At 44.9% G+C, this 20,022-nt stretch overlaps 1 protein-coding gene and 1 pseudogene across 1 annotated transcript in view; one reads left to right on the forward strand and one right to left on the reverse strand.

Annotated features, from left to right (window-relative positions):
* The first annotated feature begins 518 nt into the window (after positions 1–518).
* Positions 519–20,022, forward strand: part of LOC114700457 (TLC domain-containing protein 4-like) — a 66,335-nt gene continuing 46,831 nt past the window's right edge. Inside the window, exons 1-3 of the mRNA XM_037207268.1 lie at positions 519–699; positions 3,285–3,334; positions 11,985–12,069. The gene's annotated coding sequence lies outside the window, so the exon portion shown is untranslated. The remainder of the gene's footprint in view (positions 700–3,284; positions 3,335–11,984; positions 12,070–20,022) is intronic.
* LOC114700438 lies at positions 5,223–18,054 on the reverse strand (annotated as a pseudogene).

The following is a 20,022-nucleotide window of genomic DNA, read 5'->3' on the forward strand; positions in this document are numbered from 1 at the left end:
ACCAGAGTTTTTGAAAGGAGGAGAAAATGAGAAAGAGAAATGTCTTCCCCACTTCCTATGTGAATGTGAGAAACATGGTCTCTGTTTGAGAGAGATACCAAGAAAATGTGGGAGAACGAGGGCTTGGCTTAAGCAGTGAAGGGGAAAAGGTGTTCCAAGATGAGAAATTCACAAGTTATATATCAAGAAAGGCAGAGGGGAACAGGGGAAGGATTTAGAGGATGAGGAATAGGGGTTGAATCAGATGGGGGAGATTTAAAAGAATGTAATTTAAAAGAATTGTGGAGATAAGACTCAATGGTATGAATGGTATGGGAGGCTTCTGGGAATTGAAGTAGTTGGGAATATAAGCAGGCTCACTTTTTTAGCCCAAATCTACCAGCACCTATTCTATGGTGTTCACAAGGCTAGGCTAGGGATCCTGGGATAATGCAGTAACAGTTGACACCCAAGCAGTGACTTAACAATAAGCTGAGTATGTGGAGCCCCTACCTGTTGACAGAGTCTCCTAGAGAAAACCCACCAACCCATGGGCTGCCAGTGTGCAGAGACTTGTAGAAACGTAGGCAGCTAGATCCCTTCCCACCAGAGCACCCATTAGTCCTAGGAAAGACTGGCAAGTATGGACAAGAAGACCGCAGCTTTCCTGTAAGAATCAAGAAGACCAACCTTGGTCAGCATTTTGCCTTCTATGACAAGGTAGGACAAGAGCCCTCTATCTGGGTTAGAGACAGAACTGGGGCCATGTGACCACCAGGACTGGTGGTTGTACATCTTACACTAAGGTTCTCAGAAGGTTAGTGATGGAATTGTCCCAGCATAATCTCGGGACTCCTACAGACAAGACTTTTTCTAGTTTTATACACTAGCAGCTATTTTGAGTCATAACTAGTAAAGCCAGTACTAGGACCCTTTGGTGCTAACCCTTGAAGGAAGCATCTATGTAATACTTTATTATAAGTATTCTGATCATCATTTGTGTGTGTGCTCCTTGTATGCCAAGCACTTAGACCATGAATTATCTAATTTAATTCTCATAAAAATGCTATGAGACAGATACTATTAGGATCTTCCTTTTACAAATGAGGACACTGAGTTACAGAAAGGTCATGTCATTTTCTCTGGGTACAAAGGCAAGAGTCCATAAAATCAGGATTCAATTCTCATCAGTCTAATTCTATATTTTATATTATTTATCATCTATAGTATCATTAAAACTATTGTAACTTGGGGTCTGGAGAGATGGCTCAGCTGTTAAGAGCAATGGCTTCTCTTCCAGAGGACTTGGGTTCAATTTCCAGCACCCACATGGCAGCTCACAACTGTCTAACTCCAGTTCCCCAAAATCCGACACCCTCCCACAGACAAATGTGCACATAAAATAAAAAAATTAAAGTAAAATAAAAAACTACTGTAACTTATGTAAGTTACTATTCTATAAACAGAGTAAAATAGAAATATGCTATATGCTATTTTTTTTTACTATATTTACTATACCTGACTTTTCACTTATAAAATTTAAAAGGAATAGATTTCTTTTCTTTTCTTTTCTTTTCTTTTCTTTTTCCAGGACAAGGTTTCTCTGTGTAGCTTTGCTCCTGGCCTGGAACTCACAAAGATCTGTCTGGCTCTGCCTCCCGAGTGCTAGGATTAAAGGCATGCGCCACCACCACCCAGCGATTTCTTTCTTTTTTTTTTTTGAAGCAAGGTCTCATGCAGCTCAGGTTGGCCTCAGACTTACTATATAACTGAGGATGGCCTTGAATTTCTGATCTTACCTCCATCTCTCCAAATGTTAGGATTAGAGCTGAATCATAGGGATCAGGCTCAGGGCCTAGTGCATGCTAGGTGACCATTCTATTAACTGAGCCCCGTCCTCAGCCCAGGAAAAGTGTTTTTTTTTTTTTTTAACAATGTACTTTTAACATTTCAGTAAAGAATACTTTTTCAAGTCAGGTATGGTAGTATATACATCCTGGCACTCAGGAGGCTAAGGCAGGAGGATCATGTTGAGTTAGAGAATGTCTTGTGCTATAGAATGAGACTCTATCTCAGAACAACAAAAATATACAACAGAGGTATGGTAGCACATACCTATAATCTCAACACAGTCGCAAGCAGGCTACCCTGGACAACATAAGACTCTACTTTAAAAACACTGCCACCACCACCACCAATCAGAAAAACAACAACTATACAACAAGTATATTCCTAGACTATTGTGGAAAATAAACCATGACATTTTAAAAATGATAATCACAAGAGTGATTTTAGCTTTCAACATTATCAGGTTTATAGGTTGTGATCAATAAATAAATGTTAACGAGATTTTCTTCACTAAACACTCCTCATCTTTGTCATTCAATCTTCTTACCTTCCCGATCCTCCACTTGTCACAAAACCTCTTCTTTCTTATGTTTACTGCCCCTGACATCCCCCTTTTTTCCTTTAAAACATTCCTTTCTGCTTCCTCAGAGCTTTTTGTCGTTGACAGAAATACAAATTCTGTCTTTATTCCTATCTAATTATTAACCCTTAACTTTAATGCAAAGAAAAAGCACAGTAAAGTTCTTGTGAAATTTGTGTGTACATGTAATGGCCTCCTGCAGCCATCTAATGAATGTGAACCATATCATTACTCCATTTTGTTAGTGAGGAAATGGAGACTTGACCATGCTAAATGAGTACTGTTGGTGTCTTGATTTCCAGTGTTGGTGTTGTGGCCATCTAGTGGCTTCAGAATATGGTGGTAGTTGGGGAAGGTACTTGTAATGGCTATTCCTGGTTGTCAGTTTGACTATATCTGGAACGAACTGCAATCCAGAAATGCAGAGCACACCTGTGGGAGATTATTTTTTCTTGGTTTCAAGTGGGTGAATCCACTTCTAGTCCAGACCTTTGAAGTAGGAAGACACATACCTTTGATTTGAATCTTGAGGTGGGAAGATACATGCCTTTAATCCAAATCTTGAGGTAGGAAGACATACTTTAATCTGGGCCATACCTTCTGCTGGAAGTCTATATAAGGACATAGACAAAGGGAGCTTTTGTCTTTGCCTGCTTGCCCTCACCTTGCTAGAACATCCACTACACACACACACACACACACACACACACACACACACACACGTATGTGTGTGTGTGTATATATATATATATATATATATATATATATATATATAGAGAGAGAGAGAGAGAGAGAGAGAGAGAGATTCATTCCTTAAGTTCTGTGACTCTAGAGAACCCTGACTAATACAGTACTTAATAAAGAAAATATTTTACAGAAAAGAAAAAAGGATCAGAAAAATGGAATTTTCAGAAGTGCTACTTAAAGGTCAGTGCTATTTTCTCTGGGAACTTTTGTAAAATAATCAATGTATATACTTAACAGCAGGACTAAACAGATCTTATCACTTTTTAACTGTGTGTGTATGGTGTGTGTGTGTGTGTGTGTGTATATGTGGTGTGCACATATGTGTGCAGGTGCAGGCGCACGCCCCTGTTGCACACATGTGGATGCCAGAAGAAGGTGTTGGGCATCCTCTTCATTACGCTTAGCCTTATTCCTCGAGGCAGGCTTCTCCCTGAACCTGGAGCTCACAGTTTTGACCAGGCCGAGAGTCAACAAGTTCCAGGGGTTCCTCTGCCTCTGCCTCCTACAACGCTGGGGTCGAAGGCATGTGGGACATGGTATGTGGGTGCTGGGATCTGAACTCAGGTCTTCAACTTTTCAGCCCCTTACCCTCTCAAGTTAATCTGCTGGCTTCTCAGCATGACTGTGACATATGTAATATGCTGTTCATCATTTATCAACATTAGGTGCCCTGTCCATTTTGAATCCCTTCTCATTTTTTTTTTATGAAAACAGTCTTGCTAATTTACTAGCATTTAAAAAAAAATATAAAACTTAGATGATGTAACTATTTGGCAGGAAGATTGCCTCGTCCTCTACACCAGTGCTCAGGTGGACTTTTTGCTGATTGTGCTCACTTTGAGAAGGTTGAACATAAGAGAAAGGAGCCCAGGGAAGCAGTTTAACAGTTTGTAAGACTTGGTACATGTCTGCTAATGGAACCTCTATTTTAACTCAAAACTCGGAAGAAGCCAATCCCTTTCCCCCATTAATTCTGTCCTCTCTTCCTCTCCCTAATCTTGTCCCAGTAACTGTCAACTGTGTCCTTACTCTTAGCCAGCAAAACACTCTCAAATTTTTCTCATTAAAAAATAAAGACAAAATCAATAATGTCCTCCTTCAGCCAGTCTGGTTCAGCTTGACTTCTGTGACCTCCACAGCCCAGCCACTTAAAAATGGCACCACAGTCTTTACAACCCCGGCTTTTCTCCCTTTGATGGAGTGTTTGTCTATTTTTATGCAGCCAGACTATGTCACTGGATGGAAGCTGAGCACAGAGCAGAGTTGTATATCAGATGCTGAGATGTAGTCATCCCGAACACAAGTTCCCAGTGATTGGTTGGTTGATTGATACAGGGTCTCACTGTGCATCCCAGTCTGGTGAAGTCACCATCCTCCTGTCTCAGACTACTAAGAACTGAAAGTATAGGCAGGCACAACACTCCCTCCAGCCTGCAGGGATCTTGCTATAGGACCTTATAATGCCACTCAAGAGAAGAACCTTCCAGATGAAGGGCTCACAAACATTTCCCCGTCCTTCCCTGTAAGCTTTCTCTCCAGGCTTGTGTTTCTTCTTTTTTTTTTTTTTTTTTTTTTTTTTTTTTTTTTTTTTTTTTTCGAGACAGGGTTTCTCTGTGTAGCTTTGCGCCTTTCCTGGAGCTCACTTGGTAGCCCAGGCTGGCCTCGAACTCACAGCGATCCGCCTGGCTCTGCCTCCCGAGTGCTGGGATTAAAGGCGTGCGCCACCAACGCCCGGCTGTGTTTCTTCTTTCTAAACTTTTCAGTCTGGAGACTCATTTCTTTTCTTCAACCATTTTCCATAAAAGTTTCAATCTTTTACATATTTCGTGTCATCATGCCTCAGACATCACCTGAGCGAGCATTCAGTCAAGTCCTATGAATGAGGTTAAAGATGGATCTCTCAATGGCGACTCAGTCCTGTTCTACCCATAACAGTGGTACACATTGCAATGAGAAGCAGTTGCTTTCTGCAAAAACAAAAATCTGCATATTTCTCTACGAAATGCTTTTTCTTTTTTAGGGCAATTTTGTATTTATCTTTATGTACAGAAAACCTAACAATGGGCATTTAATCCAGTTTAGAAGTGTGCTCTTTGGCCTTTGCTTTTTCCTGCTTGGCAACCTGAGCCACAGATTTGGGACCCAGGACGTTGCCCTGCCAATGGCAGCAGATCTCATGGTAGCTGTTGTCATTATTGGTCCAGATATCTTCTACCAGCTTAGCCAGAGAGCCTTTGTCTTCTGAGTTAACCTGTGTGAATGTCACAGTGGTGCATGTCTTCCTGAGCACCAGCCGCCCCAGCCTGGCCTTCCTCTAGATGATGCAATAGAGGACTCCCATCTTGAGACACAGGGCAAACAGGAAAACCAACAGCTCAATGGGGTCTATGTTGGAGGCAATCACCAAGAGGGGAGCCTTCTTGTTCTCCACCAAAGCTGTGATTGTCCTCTTGAAGGACAGGTGGTCTCTTAGTTGGGATATCCCTTTTGCCAGCAGCCTTTGCTTCTTCTCCTGCTTTGTTTCTGGCCTGTCCTTGTGGGCAAAGTTCAGCAGCTGGGTAGCTGTTTGCCAGTCCCAGGCCTGGGGGACCTGGTCAATGGCAGAGGAGGTACTTTGAGCCGCTCATGGAGGATGGCCCTTTGCTGACGCAGCCTGAGTAGCTGGGCCATTTGACAAAGCGAGTGAGATCTCTTTTGAGCTGGATGTCCAGTCCAGTGCCGAAGTTCTTAGGCCTTTCCTCAGAGAGGACTCACCACCTTTTTGGCCTCCCGTTTCTTGACGATGCTGGTGGCTGGGGCCACCTCCTTCCTCTTGGCCTTCTTTTCTTTGGGCACTTTGCTCTGCTGGAGGAAGGCTTCCTAGCCCCCTTAAAAGACATTTGGGGCTTTTCACAGGAGAACAAGAGATTCCTGTTTTCTTTGCCACAAAAAAACAAAAATAAGAACAACAACAAAAAAAAAAAAAACAACAAAACAAAACAAAAAACCCACCTCAACATTTTTATCAGTTCTTTGAGAATTCCATATACTGTTTTGATCATACCTCCCCCTCCCCCAAATCCTCCCAGTCACCCATCTTCCTTACCCTACCTTCTGTCTTTTCTTTGCCACTTTGAGAAAAAAAGTTTTATAAACTTTAATCAGAATTAGACTCAATGTGTCTTCCGTTAGGATTTCTGAATAGCAGGTAGCCACAAATCCAGTTGAGTCCCTTGACCTTGATAAGCTTTATGGTTGCGGACCCATGGCTTTTTATCTGCTCAAACTCACTTGTTACAGCATCCTACTCGGGTAGGGCTTCTCCTTATATCTGTGAGTAAGGTATTTCTGGTCTTTGTTGATTTCCACACTCTTCGTGAATCCTCTGGTTCTCAAGGAAATAGATTATTTCTCTTGTGCAGCTGTGATAGTTGACCTGTGAGAATTCGGGTGGGAGTATGATTTCTGGAGGGCCCAGCATCTCATGCAACTACCACCCCCGTAACACTTTAAATACTCTCTTCATGGGAAAAGGGCAGTGGGGATGTAGACAATTTTAGAAGGTTAGTAATTTACTTTTTTTCAAGCCAGGGTTTCTCTGTGTAGCTTTGGTGCCTGTCCTGGATCTCGCTCTGTAGACCAGGGTGGCCTCAAACTCACAGAGGTCTACCTGGCTCTGCCTCCCGAGTGCAGGGATTAGAGGTGTGCACCACCCCACCCAGCAGTAATTTACTTTTATTACAAATTAACAAGGCCAGAAAAACAGACATGGCTTGGGACCTTGTTGTTCATCTGGCTTTTCTTCCTATCAAGAAGTAGAATTCAGGTTTCCACCTCCTTGTGTCTAGGTTGGCCGGGAGGCTGGGCAATACAGCAAAAGTGATGATAGGGAAATTATGGGTTAGGCCTTCAGAGACATTGTTCTCACTCTCCTGTCGTCACGGAGAGAAACCTGGGTGAGCCTTTCTAGGATGGGAGGCGACATGGAGAAAGATGCCCGGCTGACACCAGCAACAACTTCCAGAAGAGCCGGTAGCATAAGTTGCCCGGCCCAGTGGATTCCTTGTTCCGCAACTATCAAGAACTTCAAGATGCTGAGAGCCCAAAACAAAGCAAGCATGCGCTCTCGAGAGAACTGGTCCTGATCACCTGCAAGACTGTCTCGGGTCGAGTTCCAGTATGCTCCTAGCTAACCGTCAATACATGGTTGAGCCCATTTGAAGACAGGAATTATTTCCAAGTCCAGTCCAATACTGACTCAGGCTAGCTAATAAATGAATGTTGGTTGAAGCCACTAAGTTTATGATAGTTTATTAGGCAGCAATAAACAATAAATATAAACTCCCTTATCGCCTATCAAGGATTCTTGAAACCTGAGTTGTTCAGCTTCACCACGCTTGCCCCATCTGAGGAGGGCTGGGGGATGCTTCACTCTGTCACATATTCCCTTTACACCTACATGTGTGGACTATTACCAATTCTGTGACTTGGATCACACTTGAGTTTTTCTTTGATTTTGAGATAGGGCCTTGGTATGTAGGCCTTGAACTTGAGATCCTCCTGCCTCAGCTTCTTGAGTGTTGCAGTTCCAGGTGGGCACCATGGGAGAATATCCCTTCGCTTCCTTTTGTGCCCATATTTCCTCATGTGCAAAGTAGAGATAGGTCTGTGGAACTCGCATGTCCTGACACCTGAACAGTACTTAGCCAATGCCTTGTTGAACTGTGTTGTACGCAACCACACCGCCCTTAAAATCCAGGATGAGACTTGCAGCAGAGCCACAGAAGACATGTACCCAGAGAGGTGAGAATGGACGTGGCCCCGCTTACTGGGAAGGACGGGGAGGAGGCAATGAGCCCTGGAGACAGTCAGGCTCTTCTTCCTTCGTAGCTCAGCACCACCATTGTTCTGTTCCTCTGCACGACACTCCATCCAGCATTAGCTTTGTTGGTGTAAAGCATCAGTAACAAAGAGAGTCTATGGAGTGTCAGTGGGAAGGCTGCACAGAGACTCAACCAAGCTCTGGGGCCTACGCCTACCACATGATATTTAACATGTGAGTGTTGGTCAGAAATGCAAGCCAAGGTCACTGAGAGGAAAATGACCAAATCTGCTTTGTATTGGACAGTACTGGCAAACCTCGGGATGTATGCTTCCCAAGCCTCCAAGCAAACCATGACAGCCTGTTCTAGCAGCAACTTCCCTTAGAAAGAAAGAGACCAAGCACTCCCAGTTTATGATCTACCATTTAGACCCCAGGAACACCTTCCATCTTTATCTTCAGCCTGCTGCCCCCTTTCTTCCTTACTCTTAAGTTAAAAAAAAAAAACCTATGTGTTCATCAATTTTTTTGAGTGCTTGGGAGTACACAGTCATACATAGAGATTCTGATTAATAGGAGCTTCATGCCATGAACCAGCGATCTCAACACACCGAGAGCGGGAGAAGAGTCGCTGAAGGCTTCCTGGGGGAAGTCATATTTAATGTGTAACCTATAACATAGATGAGTGACGTCAACTGAGCTGGGGGCTGAGGGAGAGTGGGGGTGAGTGCGGCTGATGAGAAAGAGATCGGAGGCATCATTTACAATTGCGTAGAAGGAAGAGAAAACTTGGAACTTGGGGATTTTAAAGTAGATAGATATTGATGAAAAAATGAGTTAGAAAGTGGAAGTGGTCAGAAAGGAAGCTAATGGAGGTAATTTGTTTATCCAGTTAAGAAATTTGACCTTTATCCTAAGAGCAATCAATGGGAAATCATTTAGTATTTAAACAGAAGAGTGACATTTAGAAGTAGCATTCCCTGACTATAATATGAGGAACAGAGGGCAGGTCAGAAGGCTTGACACTTGTTATTATAAATAAAGTTTTATTGGCAGCCATACACATTAATTTGTATTGTCTTTTAGGTCTTAGGCGTCCAGCTTAGTAAATGACCATCTGGCTCACAAACCCTGAGCTATTTACTACCTGGCCCTTTTAAGAATATTTGTTGAGTTTAGGTACTGTTAATATACCTTGGAGGAAAATAATGATAGCTAGCTAGCTTTGGGAAAGGCACAGGAGGAATTTTGTAAAGAGGGTTTGAGGAATTAATCACACAATTCTTGTCGAATTCTTAAAACATTCAGTTAATTATTCAGACATCTGATTTTAGCTTTACCTTGGGGACTCCACTCCTATAAGAACCAAGATTACAGTTGTAATATAAACAGCTAAGGGTTAAGTGTTGTAAATGAGAGAGAAGGCCAGGGGCCAAGCACAGTGGTTCATGCCTTTAATCTTAGCACTTGGGAACCTGAGGCCAGCCTGGTCTACACAATGAGTTGCAGGCTAAGGCTACCCAGTGAGAACCTGTTTAAAATAAAAGGAAAAAGAAAAAGACAAGACAGGAATTGGGAAGGAAACAACCAAGCAAATTAAACTGTAGATTCCTTATAAATTATTATTATAAGAAAAAGATTCCTTAACTCTGTGTGTGTGTGTGTGTGTGTGTGTGTGTGTGTGTGTGTGTGTGTGTACATCAGTTAAACAGTGTGAGACATATAGTAGGACACGTGATGTATTTGGTTAACTGAACCCTTAACATCATGATGTTCCTGATACCTGCTTTGTGGTCCTGAAACTCTGCTGTTTGATACAGACTGACGTACAATGTCTGACCAAATCAAACAAAGCATTTTTTATTCTATTTTATTTTATTATTTTGCTTTTTAAACAACCTCAGTAAAAACAACACCAGCAAGTGTCTTTAATTTGTCCTTCCTTTAAGAAGCCCAAAGCTGGGTCTCAGTCTATTTACATCACAATAGTAATAGCAATAAACAAGTTAGTATAACTCCCATTGTTCATTGAGTGCCTACTAGATCTGAAATACAGCACAGACACTCACCTAGGTTCTTCAGTCCCTCTAGCAAACATCATTATTGTCATGTGTAGATGAGGAGACTGTAGCTCAAGGGTTCTCTTTTCTGAGGTCATGCCCATGTCAGTGTGTCTGACATTAACAGTCTTCCTCTCAGTCACACAAGCTCTTGCTGCCTCATAGCAGGTCACACTGCCTCCTCCTTCTCAGTCTTTTATCTCCTCATTCCATTGCCTAAAACCCCCCACTGTCTTCTCCTCTCCTGAGCAGAGTCTACATAATTTAGTGTGGCATAATTTATTTTTAATAATCTCTCATCGCCTTAGTGGCCTCGGCTTCTGCGGCCGTTTCTGTAAGTGTATGTCGTATATTCCTGATTTGGGGGGGCTCTCGAGGGCAGGGGGAATATTCCGGGTCCCTCCATGCTTCTGTGGATTTACATGTTCCTTCTCTTTCTGGAGACTTCTTCCTTCACATCTGCCTGGGCTTTGAGCTAAAATCCCAAGTTCCAGCCAGTCTCTCTTGTGAGATCTAATCTCTCAGTGTTTTATTCTCCTACTGGGAAATGGCTATCCATTTCCTAGAAATGGTTATATGGAAAGAACTGCTTGATCTCTGGAAATGCCTGGCTTCTGTAAGCCATGTGTTTTTTTTTTTTAAACCTTTTTATTTATAAAATAGGGTAATATGGGGCAGTGGTGGTACACACCTTTAATCCCAGCACTTGGGAGGCAGAGGCAGGCGGATCTCTGTGAGTTCGAGGCCAGCCTGGGCTACCGAGTGAGCTCCAGGACAGGCTCCAAAGCTACACAGAGAAACCCTGTTTCAAAAAAAAAGGGGGGGGGCGGGGTAATATGATGCTTTGGTGCTACCTGATACATTATAAGTACTCAGAATAAACAGTCATTATTCAGTTCCTGTGCAATTAAATAAGAGTCACATATATTAGTCTAGCACAATAATTTTGAGCACACTCTTCTTCCTTAGTGATGCTCTGGCCATCCTTTGAATAGGTTCAACACAAACTATTTTGTGATTTATTTGTTTCCATGTGTGTGCTAGGTAGTGCTTGTAGACATCTGTTTGTAGTCCTGAAGTTGACGTCAGGCGTCTTCCTCAGTCATTGCACACCTTATTCACCAAGGCCAAGTTTCTGAATTACACTCAGAGCTGGTTGAAAAGACCCGCTCTAACTAGCCAGCTTGCTCTGGGAATCCCTTCTCTCTGCCTTCAGTGCAGTCTGCCACGCCCACCTTTGCATCTCCCTGGGTGCTGGGGGTCCCAACTCAGGCCCTCCTCCTGCTCGCACAGCACAGCATGCGCCTTATCCGCGGGGCCATCTCTCCGACCTCTTTTTCTGTAAACATTCTATACATTTAATCCATGGTTGGCCATGTTTGTCTAAGTTCTCGTCTCCTCTGCTAGCCTGGAACTCTGTGAGCACAGGGACGATTGTTGATCTACCCCAACCTAGTAGACACTGGTATTTAATACACGTTGGCTGATTGGCTGCCTGGATATACCCATGAATGGACAAAAAGTGAGCCTCACAGGACTTAACTGAGTGACAGTATGCCCAGTAGTGTTGGTTTGATTTGGCAATGTTTACTGAGTATAGTTTGCTTTACCCTTTTCTCTTTCACAGTAGTGGACTTGAACCTAAGGCCTCACACATGCTGGGCAAGCACTCTGCTGCTGAGGTCCATCCCCGACTCGACTCTCTCTCTCTCTTTTATTTTGAGACTGGATCTCCCAATGTTGCCCAGGTGGTCTCGAACTCATTCTGTAGCACAGCCTGGATCTTGAGGTTCTCCTGTTTCAGTCTCCCAAGCAGCCAAGAGACTGCACGACCAGATCTGGCTTCCATACCCAAAACTGTTGGAGCTCAGTGATTCCGTTTAATTCCCACAGAAACTCAAGTTAGGTCTTAGCCTCGTAAAATCTATTTAAAAAAAAATGATTCAAGGTTATTATCACTGTTTTTCAGATAAAGTAACTGAGGTCGACATAGCCTACTTCAAGTTACACTGCTAGTAAGAGATGTAAAAACCGGCATTGCGTCACCAGCAAAGGTGAGAGGACACCGTCTGGGAGGCAGTTTTTCCCCTCATGGGTCCCAGGGATTGAACGCAGGTTTATCAGTCTTAGCCGCAAGCACCCTTACCTGCTGAGCCATCTTGCCAGCCCCAATGGGCTATGTGTGGGTGATTTTATGTGTTTATTTCTTTTCACAAGGTTCTAGTTATTTTGCCACAGCTGGTTTGAAAGATATGGTTTTGAGCATCCATCACTAGGATACTCAGTTTACTTGTAAAAATAAAATATGTGTGTATGTAAAATGTACACTTATAAGCTTGTTGAAATTTTTAAAGGAAAGAGCATGAGCTATGGGGACGAGAAAAGAGGTTTATTGGAGGGACTGGTAGTTGCATTTGGGGAGACGGAGCTGAGACCTGGGATGAACATGTAGGGTATGGTGGTAGAGGGAGGTCTGAGCAAGAATGGAGGAATTTCATGCAAGGCAGCCCTGAGTCCAGTCCCCAGCACCACATAAACTAGGTATAGCTGCACCTGCGTGTAATCCCAGCACTTGGCAGTGGAGGCAGGTGGATCAGAATTTCATGGTCACCCTCAACTATCAAGTGAATCTGAGACTAGCACACGTTAGTCAGAGGACAGCTTGCGGGAGTCCCATGTGGGTCCCAGGGATCGAACTTGGGTTGTCAGGCTTGGCAGCAGGTGCCTTTACTTACTCAGCCATCTCTCTCTCACCGGCCCCCCACAATTGAAGTCTCTGAGTTGGATGACTCGAGGCACGATGAGTCCATAGCAGAGAAAGCTAGAGAAAGAAGAGTATGGCTTACCCACCATGCTACCCTGAATGCACCCCATCTCATCTGATCCTGAGAGCTGGACCTGACTAGTATGTGGGAGGAAGAATGAAGAACCTGGAGAGGAGAGACAATGCGTTCTATATTTTACTACACTGGATCTGGGATAACATACCAGCCCAGTAGGAACGTAGGTCTGGAGCTCAAGAGAGTTCTCCACGGCTAGTGTACAGTAGGGTTGATGTCAGACATGTTGGGAGCATGGAGAGACAGGACAGACAGTAAGGTACAGATGAGATAAGGTTAGCAGTGGGCGAGGTCATCACCTGGGTCAGGAGGAAATGAACTGAGTTAAAGGTTAATTGCAAAACACTGATTAAGTACCAAAGGAGGAAAGCACAAATGTTCCTGGTTTCTAGGAGCCATGCATACTTTGACATGAACAGCCCAAGGGCTCAGGGATGTCGGCAAGAGCTTATTGAGACATAAGAGCTGAAGGTTGATCAAGTAAGACCACACTGTGTGTGTGCGTGTGTGCATATGTGCATGTTATCTCTGTGTGGGGGTGTGCTTACCTGTGTACATGCATATGGAATCAGAAGTCAGGTCAAGCTGGATGTCTTTCCCCTCCTGTGCTCTGCCTCACTTTTTTTTTTTTTTGAGACAGAGCCTCTTACTGAAGCAGGAGCTTGCCATTTTGGTTAAAATAGATGGCCAGCGAAGCCCTGGGATCCGCCCGCTTCTCCTGCCCCCTGAGGGTGCAGGTGTGCGGGCACACCCAGCTTTTTTCTTTTTATTAAGAATTTTTAAAAATTCATTTTACATACCAATCAAAGAGTCCCCTCTTCCCTCCTCCCACCCCTCCAGTCTCCCCCTCCCAACACCTCCCCATCCCTCCTACAAGAAGGTAAGGCCTCCCCTGGGGAGGTACATTTAGTAGTGGCAGGTCCAAGCCTCTCCCCCTGCCTCAAGGCACACACCCAGCTTTTTAAGTGAGTCCTGGATTCAGAATCATATGAAAGGACAATGAATTTGAGAATAAAAGACATGCTACTACTACTACCTAGAATTCACCAAAAAGAAAAAAAAAGGGAGGGGGTAAGAATTTCAAGGAAATGAAAGACAATATTGTAGGTAAGATTGAAGGAAACCCTGTAGTGTTCAATGTAACCAATGGAAAAAAAGACTCATTCTAAGATACATTATTGGGAAGTTTCAGACTTTTAAGCACACTGGGACAATCTAGGAAGAAAAGAAGTCAGAGAGGCGTGGGAACTGTGGAGACATCAGCTGTTTCAGCACCACTGAGAACAGGAAAAGGACATTTTCTGACCGTGTGCTTCTTGTGTGCCTCTCCGAACAAGGTGGTGTTGAGTCTGTGCTTCAGCAACACGAGAGTCAAGTCAGTGGCATGTTTGGGTGTTAGAAGACATTACCCATGGGTATTTGGTGGATATGTTAAGAAATTTGGACAGCATTTTGGCTAGATGCATGTTCTAAAAGGCAAATAAAGCCCGGTCAGTTATTAACTCCAGAGGGGAAACATTCAAGAAAAATGTTACCACGTACTCTACTTGGCAATGCATTCTGTTCACCTGGTCAGGATGATGTAAGCCTTAATTACTGTTTATCAACTGTGATGAGGCTAATTTGGGAGCAAGGGCAGGGCAGGTGTTGGGGGATGTGGCGGCAATGGTGCTGTGGGAAAGAGCTAGATCCTCAAATACGGCGACAAGATGTCAGTTAATAACGCCTGGAACTGAAAATCAAGAAACTGTACAAGCGTGGTATTAGGGGCTGGAGAGAGGGCTCAGAGGTTAAGAGCACTGACTGCTCTTCCAGAGGTCCTGAGTTCAAGTCCCAGCAACCGCATGGTGGCTCACAACCATCTGTAATGGGATCTGGTGCCCTCTTCTGGTGTGCAGACATACATACAAACAGAATACTGTATACATAATAAATAAATCTTTAAAAAAAAAAAAAAAGAATGGTATTAGAAAATAGGGAATACACAGCAGGGGTTGAGGCCGGGCTGAAGATAGGTGAGAAGTGGGCAGCTATGGCTATTACTTGAAGCTTTAAAAATTTCATATATATATATATAATATATATATAATATATATTATATATATATATATATATATTTAAATTAAATTAAAATAAAATACATATGCAGTCAGTGAGAAAAGCATACAATGTAAGCAGTCAGTGAGAAAAGCATACAATGTAAGCAAAAAGAACTCCAAAGTTATCTAGACTGTCACCCCCACAGGGATAACATTTCTTAGTATTTTTCAAACAGTGCCTTCCTAAAACACAGTTGAAAGTACTTTCAAATACTTGATGTTTGGCAAAAAAATTTCTTGATATCCTAAAAATTCTAAAGCAGTTATTCATTCTTATTACTAACTGAACCAACAACCTCCCCTCCCCTCCCCTCCCCTCCCCTCCCCTCCCCTCCCCTCCCTCCCCTCCCACTCCTATACTGCAGATGAACCCAGGGCCTTGTACATGCCAGGCAAGAGCTCTGCCTCAGAGCCATATTCCTAACTCGAGCCAAAACTTTCTGATCAGAATGTGTGGTACCATTTAGGCCCCATCTCTCCAATAGTCAGAGGAGAACCGAGGCAGTTTTTGGACACTTTTTCCTGAGCTACCTTGCTATTTTAAAAACAAAGTCGTTTCCAGCCTCAATTTTACAATCAGCTCTATTTAGAAGTGTAAGGATTTTTTTTGGAAACTAATTCATCAGGGAAATTTGCAGCATTTAGGGGAATTTCTCTATTATTTTCTTTTTAAGAGTAAATGAATAAACACTTTTACTTCCCTTGAGCTGTTTCTATGATCAAAAGCATTACAAGTACAACTTAGCCTTGATGTCCACATTAAAAGTGCAGAAGGACTTCAGAGAGTAAACACAGAATTTTGAGGAAGTTTCATTAGTTTCCTTTATTCACCAAACTAGGATTTAAGGTGAATAAAGGAAATGAACTGTCTAAAGAAATTAAACTGCATAAAAATTTCAGAAAACATTCAGTTTATATTCTCTCCTAAAGTCATGTTTTAAATTAGTTTAAAAGTTTTATCGTTCAATCTGGGTGTGTATTATAGTGAATCTTGTATGAATTAGTTGCCAGCCGGGGATACCTGAGACTGTCTCCGGGGAGAGGTCGAGAAAAGTAAGTTTTGAGATTCAACTAGTATTTTCTGAACTCTTTGCAGATCCCAGACTTTGTCCTTAATATAGTCACTACGTATGATCTCAGTACACTCTTGCAGTTGGTGATGCATTCCTAGAGGCCTAATAGGAAGGAACAGTGAGACATCCAGTGTATTCCTGTAGGCTTGCTTGGCTTGCTTGAATTATAGATGTCAAAGGTAATGATGGTGCATTTATCAGGGGTGAACAGAGCAACTGACAACCCACAATGATAAGCGAGGCGAGTGCCTGTAGATGACTGACTCCGGAGATAGCACTCCGGATATTTGTCCTATCTGGACTGGCACCGCAGATATCTGCATATAACCATCACAAGCCCACAGAGTTATGAGAGAGCTCCGTGAGTACATGGAGCAGCTATGGATCAAAGCAAAACAGTCAAGGCCTATGCAGGTTGTGAAGTATCCATAATGTCACAGGTGTGGCCACAGCGCTGCTGTCCTGGAATGCTCTGAGTGTCTTGGGCAGAACGTGGGGGATAGTTTGCATAGTCTTCCTGGTTGTGTTTCTGACCCTGTCGCCGATTAGAGGTTTTTCTCCGGGCCAAGACCTGGGGCTTTCAGAAATAACTGAATTGCTGTTCCATTTATATAGATGAAGACATTGAGCTTCAGTGAGGTCAGTTAGCTGAAGACAGCGCTACTAAAAGGAATTCTAGGTTCTAATAAATAGGATTTCAGTTCTATTACTTTCCTGTTGAATATAAATACATATGTTATGTGATGTGATGTTATGCGTGCATTTTCTGGCCTAATTCGACAGCAGATGTGTCGCTGTGTGTGTACAAATTAGGTCAAATAATAAGCTTTATTGTCTTCCTCAAAACTGCCCTACGTCATTAGTGGTGGAATTTCTAAATGATTCAATTTATTTAGAATTTACTTCTTTCCAAAAATAGGATTTGTGACTGCATTTTGCAAATTATAGAGCTTATATGTGCTTTTACATTATTTTGTTTTTTGTTTTTTCCTCCCAGGCAATTCTGTCTGGTTGATACAGCAGATCAGAAAGCACAAGTTTATGAATTTGGCAACTTGGGATACTCAGCCTGTATAAAAATGTCCAGTCCTACTTAAACACCATGAACACAGGGGGGTCCCGGATGTAGATGGATTGCTAATGTATCCATTTTTGTTCCGTGGAAATAGAATCCAGGGCCTTGGGCATGCTAGGCAGGAGCTACACTCTCAGACTGCTTGCGGGTCCTTCAAGGGTGTTCTCCAGAGGTTTGGGAAGAGGCTGCTGGGGAGACAACACGCCTCTTCTACACACACGCCTCCTACCCGGTTTGGCACGCACCTGCAGCCTCAAACCAGAACGGGGCGGGGCTCGACTTTGGCCATGTCAGACGTGGCAGGAAAAAAAAAAAAGCGATTGCCCTTTCGTCCCCTTCCGATAAGCAAAACATGCCGATCACTTGCCCAGCATTTGGGCATATAAAGCAGAATTCAGCACTGGAAAAGGTTTGGGGTTACGTGGCGAGCCAGGGCGCTGACCGCCGCGGGGGCGGACTCACATACTTCTCCCCACTTGCGAGGTCTGTGACTTGCTGGGAAAGCCCGCGAACCACACACTCCCGGCCCCCGGGGCGAGGGTGAGCTCTCGGGCTCCCATCGCAGCCCACCTCCGGAGCTCGCCACGGCGAGCCCCCGCCGAGACTGAAGTTCCAGCGCGGGGAGGTGGGCCCCACGCGCGGCCTCCGGGCCCCGCCCACTCTGGCCTGGGGTCGGAGCCGCGGCGAGCGCCAGCCGAGTGCGAGCGGCCGCGGCCCCTTTAAGGAGCCGCTCTGCGGTAACCCGAGCCCGCAGTCCGGGCGGGCGGGCGGGCGCGGCGGCAGCGGCGGCGCGAGCCTCGGCGACTGCTCCTCCAGGCGTCCCCGGCTCTCCCGCGAGCATCTCGCGCGTGGCTCCGGCCGCCGCAGCCCTCGGGCCGGGCCGGATGACCAGGCGCCTGTGAGCTCCGCGGCGCTCTCCCGGCCCCGCGCAGCCGCCGCCCGCGCGAGTCATCCCGGGACCCGGCACAGGTGACGCCGTTTGGACGGGATCCGGGAGGAGGGCGGCCTCGCCCAGCGCAGCTTTCGGGCACGGCGCCGAAGCCGCACCGGCCTAAGGCGGCCGAGCTCGGGCGCCCGAGGCGGGTGGGAGCGCGCGGGAGGCTCCCGCAGGTGTGCGGCGGCGCAGCATCCTTCCTGCCGCCGGCCCCGCGACGCGTGGCTTGGAGCAGATGATGTCCCGGGCCCCGCGGCCCCCCGCGCCGCCCCGAGATCCACTCGGCTCTCGCGGGCTGCTCGGTCCGGTCCGTCCGGGCTTTCTGCTTGGCTAGCGGCGCCTAAGGGGTCTGAGCCCAAAGCGGGTGGGTGCAACCTCTGGGCCTGCAGGGGACGCTTTCTTTCAAGAGACCCAGCTCACAGTCGGGCGCATCAAGTGGCATTCCCCCCCTCCTCCCCAGCCTCTTTCTAAAACAAGTAGCTTTTATTTACCCCTGCGGTTCTCAAGTGGGTCCCATTTTTAGCAACCCCAAGTGCTGAAGTCTAGTGGAGGGGGAATTGGTTTTTCTTTTCAGCACTATATAATAACCACTGGCAAGTTGATTAAACTAAGTGCCTTGGTTTACCCTGTCAGGAAATAGGGTCTCTAATGCCAGTATTGATTTTTCCCACCTTTCTGAGATGGTAGGGAAGCCTCTGTGAAAGTAGTTTTGAGTTGTTCATGTTCATTTAAGGGTCACTTGCTGGCCTGTGTGGTTTTTGTTGTTGTTGTTTTTCATTACATTCGCGAGTCCGTGGGAACGTGTATGTAAAATTGCGAAATATTAAAAAGTGATCTTTGATGTTTAAATTAATTCAGATACCAGTTTGGAGGCAGTGTGGAAGAGTTTGTGTGGATGGTGGGAATTAATGTGTTTAGAGTGGACACAAGTCTGTCTTTGTATTTAGCGAAACCTTTACATAGTCCGGAAATTGAGGGGGGAAAGGATCTTGGATGGCGAAATGCTTCTGTACGAACATGTGCTGGGTGGAACATTGCTTTACCTTTATAAGAAGCTCCTAAATGAATACATTACATTCAGGAATCCCACTTCCCGTTTTTTAAGTGCTCTATCAAGTTAAAGATGTTTTCTCTTTTATTTTCCTTAACTTGTATGGATGAAACTAATTTAGAAACGTGTGCCCGCAATGTCAAACTTGAAAGGCTAGCTTGTGGCGCTTCCCTTCTGCTATGCCATGTGGTGATCCAGAGAATTTATTTTGAAGGTGCTTCTTTGTCTCCCTTCTGAGTCCCTGCAACTCCTCCTCCTCCTCCTCCTCTTCACCACACTGCCTCTGTCCAGTGTTTGGCTCTTTACTGTGTCATTTTGCGCGAGTTTTATCTGTTTGGGCTGGATGCCTTTGACCCAGTTGCTTAGTCATTATTAGTAGCTTTGTGTTTCTATTCCTTCCAGTAAAAGCCTTCATCACTTGGGGAAAAGAATTACAGCTCTCACCACTCACATCCTAGACTCACTTGGAAGGGACTAGGGAGGACAGTTGTCAGAAGGTTGGAACATCAGTCACCAGAGAAGATGGTCGTTTGCTAAGGGTTTCTTGAATAGACCCACAGAGGAAAGATGCAAAAGTTGGCCTGTCCTTGTGTGGTTTCCTGAAATCTCCGTGGGGGAGATTCCCTTGGATTGCCATCAGAGGCCCTGGGAGCACTGAGTTCTCAGAAGGCCTGCTGAGTGCTCAGCTAGGGAAGAGCACTCCCTGCAAAGGAGTAGGAAGAATCGGTACCTCCGTAGGCGGTGATGGCCGCCCTCCTGGCCTAACATAACTAATGGGCAAGAGAGCCTGGGTTCCGAAGGGAAACAGGAGAGGGGCCGGGGAGTGAGGAGGGACTGGAGTAGGCTTGAGGTTGCTCAGTCACTCTCTGAGTATTTATTGTCCCTCACCATCAAGGGCAGCTGTGTTATAGTCATCAGACCTGTTCACTCAGCTC

The sequence above is a fragment of the Peromyscus leucopus genome, chromosome 6 (genome assembly GCF_004664715.2).
Source record: "Peromyscus leucopus breed LL Stock chromosome 6, UCI_PerLeu_2.1, whole genome shotgun sequence".
NCBI classification, from domain to species: Eukaryota; Metazoa; Chordata; class Mammalia; order Rodentia; family Cricetidae; genus Peromyscus; species Peromyscus leucopus.